Consider the following 5,248-nt stretch of genomic DNA (forward strand, 5'->3'; position numbering starts at 1 on the left):
TTTTGGCACCCTGGAGACGTTCAATCAACTCCGGGATGAGAGGGAGAGGATATCGATTTTTTATTGTGCACTTATTGAGTTCCCTGTAGTCAATGATTGGTCTAATGGTGTCATCCTTATTACGGACGAAGAACATGCCGGCCCCTGCCGGTGAGGAAGATGGCCTTATGAAACCTTTTTCTAAATTTTCATTGAGATATTGTTTCAAATGAGTGAGTTCTGGTTGTGAGAGTGGGTACACATGACCTACAGGAATCTTTGAACCGGGTATGAGATCAATAGGACAATCAAATGGCCTATGGGGTGGCAAAGCTTGAGCTTGTTTTTTGTCAAATACATCTTTAAAATCTGAGTACTCATCTGGGATCATTTGTGTAGAGGACTGTAACAGAATAGGTTCAGGCATGCAGTTAGTTCTACAGAAATGAGAATCAAAGGTAAGAGTGCCTTGAAGCCAGTTTATTGTGGGCTGGTGTTGTTTCAGCCAATTAAAACCCAAGATTAGAGGAAAAAGAGGTGAGTGTATAACATCAAAGGTGCGCACTTCAGTATGACCATTTGGAAAAGTTAACTGTATAGGTCGAGTGTGATGCGATATAGGACCTGAATTGATTAAAGACCCATCCACAACACGTATTGCGAGTGAAACAGTTTTCTTTATTAGTGGAATATTATACAAGTGCACAAAAGTGGAATCTATAAAGCTGTTTGTGGCTCCTGAATCAATCACCGCTACCGCGGATACCACCTGATGATCCCACTGCAGAGAAACAGAATGATTAAAATGTGAAGTGTTATTTGAAACATTTTTATGCTTAAGCTCAGGATTAAACCTTTCATGCTTACCCTTTCTTGACTTTTGCAGGGTTGGGCATTCCTTTACGGTGTGGTCCTTGGAGGCACAATAAAGGCACAAGTTGTTTAACCGGCGTCTAGTCTTTTCCTCTGGCTTAAGAGGCCCACGAACAAAAGCTATATCCATAGGTTCATCCTGGTTTTTAGGAGTACTAATAGAACTAGAGCTGTATGGTTTCCTTTGGAATAGGTCTGATGTGCCCCTTTCATGCTTCCTTTCTCTGAGGCGATGGTCTATATTAATCGTGAGAGTCATTAAATTCTCAAGGTTATCAGGCATGTCTATACGGGCAAGTTCATCTTTTAATAAGTCGGATAAACCCATGCGAAATTGGTTTTTTAAGGCTGGGGTGTTCCACAAAGTATCCGGAGCCCACCTTTTAAACTCAGCTATATATTCTTCAACGGGACGCCAGCCTTGTTTCAAGGACCTAATAGCTGTTTCTGCAGTTGTCTGCTTATCATGGTCCTCATATAAAAGAGACATAGCTGAGAAAAAGGACTCTAGAGAATCTAGTATTGGATCGTCAGTCTCATAATAAGTATTCGCCCAACTCTTTGGTTCACCCCTCAAATATGAGATGACTGTGAGAACTTTTATTCGATCAGTCGGGTAACTACGTGGTTTTAAGGAGAAGTAAAGGGTGCAAGAGTTTTTAAAATCACGAAATTGTGATCTTTCACCAGAAAATTTGTCAGGAGGACAAGGTATAGGCTCAGGAGGTGGGGCTTCAGCAGTAACAGGTTTTTGCTGTGCTTGATCGCGTATAAATTTACGCAGCTCCAGATTTTCTGCTTGCATTTCTCTCAACCCCTGGATCATGAGATCCATATTTTGTGCGAGAGTTCCAACACGGTTAGTCAATTCTGCTACATCCATTTTCTGTGAAAGAGAATATATATATGTAGAAAGGGTGAACAATTTAATGGCTAGGTAATATGTGAGGAATCAGTACAACACCCTTATATGCATACATATATATATGAATAACCGCTCAGTCTCACACCCCACTTCGGGTTTTATTACAAGAATAAACCCTGGTTTGCTCATAGACATGAGGGTGACCAACATAGGTCAAAGGTAGTGGAACAGTACTTATTAGTACCTATACACAGAGGACATACCTACACTAACTAAATCTAAACTATAGCTATGGAATACAAAAGGGGAAATAAGTAATTCAAAGGCCCAGAATGGAATTCCTAATATTGAGCAAAATGTAGCATTGAGTAAGCTGGTACATATATGTATAACATAATTTGTTAAATGGAATAGCAAGCAATAAGATTCCTGTAAGTTAGCAGCAGTAGATGGCAGTGGTGAGTAAATGTGCAGCATAGGTATGAATCAGTAAAATAGAAACAATCTCCAATTTAAAGTAACTGAATATCAGGCAAAAGTAGCAATACATCAGCAAGTAGTAAAAGTCTTATATATGCCAATAAAATGTAAGGATGTGTTATTTGAATGAACTCTGTACAGTACATAGATTCTGTCCTCTGGTGCTGCTAGTGCTGACAGGCTGCGTGGCTACAGGAAGTCCTGAGTCTGAGTTTGAGATCACTGTGTCGCTCTGCAGAGTGACGTAACACACTCCAACGTGTACAGATGCAGTACTGTGTGAGAAAAGAACTTGCAGTTGGTGGTGAGAGAAAATAAAAAATAACACGTTACCAAATAGTGCTGGCAGAATGGTGAACCGCTGAGGGGATTAGAGAGCTGAGATCCCAGGAACAATTAATGAGGATTCAGAGTTCAGTCTGTGCTGATCCAAAGTGAGGCTAGAGTGAAGATTCTCAGTAGTATCAAATTACCTAGCAATGATTGATGGACACAGGTAAGCTTAAATAGGATGTGCTGATCACATGATGTAGAAAGTTAAAGTGACAGTATGTCAATTAAGTGGTTCCTGACACCCTGGGGTGGAATGATCTCCATATATCGTAATAATTAAATTGAGCGATAACTTGCCTGAATGTGGTCGAAAGTTGTGTAATGTGGGGAGTCTGTTTTATGTGTCCAGTGGATTTTCTGTCGAGAGTAGGGTCCCAAATCATATTAAAGTCTCCCTCCAAAATTACTCTGCCTGTTTTCACCCGGTCTACTGCGAGAAGGATTCGTTTAAGATACTTAGATTGGTGGGAATTAGGGAGGTAAATAAATACTAGCGTGTAACTGACATGGTCTAGTTTGCATATTAAAATTAGGAACCTGGCTTGGGGGTCCTTTAGGATCTGGATTTGCTTGTAAGCTATTCTTTTATGAATCAGGATTGCGGTACCTCTAGCCTTCTTTAAAAAGGGGGTGTACTCTAGGGTTGTTTAGTCCTTGGATATCATGTGGTGAGGGTTATCAGGTGTCCAATGTGTCTCTTGTAGAAAGACCACATCAGGGTTATGGTGTTTGAGTGACCTAGCTAGTAGGCTGCGCTTATGTGGGGAGTTTAAGCCCCTAACATTGTGTGTCAAGATCTTAAGAGAGGACATGGGGGTCTGTGATGGAGTATCTGAATCAGGAAGGAGGGAGGGTTGGGTAGAGGGAGAGGAGGGGTAGGGAGGATCAGGTATGGGAAGGAAGAGGGTTTGGCGGAAATAGTCCGCCTCAGTGGAACCCTAGTGTGGGCTTCTGGTGGGGGGGAGTTAATAGCAAAAGAGAGCAAAGTCAACCATGTTAACCCTGCTCTGCAGATATAATTGCATTTATCATATAAAAGGAACAATGCAAGAAGAATAACAAAATATTAGTAGTGCAGAATTCGAACTCACAAAATGTAAGTTTAATTAAGTGCATATAAACCAGTAGATTAACGTTAACTTTAAACATATATATTACCAGAAATGGGTCAAATGTTCAGATCTACAGTGAACCTACAAAAAGAGAATCAGGAGTGATAACATTCAAGTTAAACCCTAAGGTGGGTTTGTTTTAGTTCTTTTTGCTCTTTGATGGACCATTCAGGAGCTGAGGCTCTCAATTTCGGGTTGGCAACCTCTGACGGAGGAGAGAGTCCCGAGTGAAGACCCCAAGAAGTAAGGAGAGCCAGGCCCTGAGGAAGAATGGAGATTACATGACTTTGGTTATCTTTTGTGACCACCAGATTCATGGGGTGCCCCCAACGGTATTTAATGTTGGCTTTCCTGAAGGCCGAAGTGACCGGTTGATAAGTTTTGCAGTATTGTAGAGTATGCACTGATAGATCTGGTAAGAGTTGAATGTCGCTGAATTTCTCTGATAGGGACGGTTTCTTGAAGGCAGTCTGCATCAACCTATCTTTGTAGATATAACTAGGGAAGCAGACTATGACATCTTGTGGTTTTTCCATGGGAACAGATCTGGATCTTAAGGCCTTATGGGCTCTTTCCATAGTATCTACCAGTCCTTCCGGGGCATGCACCAATTCCACATAGAGTTCTCTTAAGAAGGCCTGTAGGTCAGGAGTCCCAACACTTTCTGGAATACCTCTGAACCGTATGTTGTTTCTGCGGGATCTGTCCTCAATGTCAGCCATTTTAAACTCCAGTTGGGTTAGCTGTTCCGCCAGGTTTTCGGTGTAAGACAGCAAGCTGGTGTAATCAACCACTAGGTCATCTTGTTTATGCTCAAGTGCGTCTACTCTCTCGCCTATCTCGGAAATATATTTTTTCAATTCTGCAGAAGAACGCTGAATCTCTTGTGTGATAGAGCGCGTCTGATTAGCAAGCATCTTCTGTAGAGTGGACTTTGTGATGTAGTGATGTGACGGTGTCACTGAGTGTATGCTCGATTGAGATTCTGCATCCAATGATTCAGGGTCACTGAGCTCTGTGTTTGGATCTGCGGTAGGCGCTTTTCCAGATTGAGTTAAATGATCATATACCGTCTTTTTAGTGATAATAGGGGTCTTCACTTGTCTCCTAGAGGTATGAGGCATGTTGCAGATATTTTGAAGTCGAGTTCCTGGTTAAAAAGATAGTTATGCAAAGGTACTGTAAAGTTATCCTGGAAATACGACCCTGAGGAAGGGGAAAAGGGCAGGGGAAGTGACCAGTTCAGACAAGCTGAGCCAGAAAGGGAGAGACTCAAGGGGGACCTTTTTTTTTTTTTTTTTTTTAAATAAACTCACAGATATTCCTTGCTACAAAACAATGTAGTGTACAGATTATATATTGTTCAGCTTAAATGACTACCTGTGATGTAGATATCTCGTGGGAGCAAATCTAAATCTAGACTAGACAGTAGTATTACTCTCCACTCTAAGATAGCTTTAAATTATGTACAACAAAATAAGGGCACTATGTGTAGGTTTTATAACCAGAGGATATACACCCTCAAGGGGAGGTAGCCCAATGGCCAGTTGTAAAAGGTGGTTATTGTGAGATGGGGTGGGTCCTGAGTGTTAAGAGTGAAATATGT

At 41.4% G+C, this 5,248-nt stretch overlaps 1 long non-coding RNA gene across 1 annotated transcript; it reads right to left on the bottom strand.

The window, feature by feature from the left end:
- Positions 1-636: 636 nt before the first annotated feature.
- On the bottom strand, positions 637-1,016 carry LOC128648018 (uncharacterized). Its single transcript, XR_008400479.1, has 2 exons — positions 847-1,016; positions 637-760 (listed from the first exon to the last, which is right to left on the bottom strand). It is a non-coding gene; the product is annotated as an uncharacterized LOC128648018 (long non-coding RNA).
- Positions 1,017-5,248: the final 4,232 nt, after the last annotated feature.

This window comes from Bombina bombina, chromosome 2 (genome assembly GCF_027579735.1).
Source record: "Bombina bombina isolate aBomBom1 chromosome 2, aBomBom1.pri, whole genome shotgun sequence".
NCBI classification, from domain to species: Eukaryota; Metazoa; Chordata; class Amphibia; order Anura; family Bombinatoridae; genus Bombina; species Bombina bombina.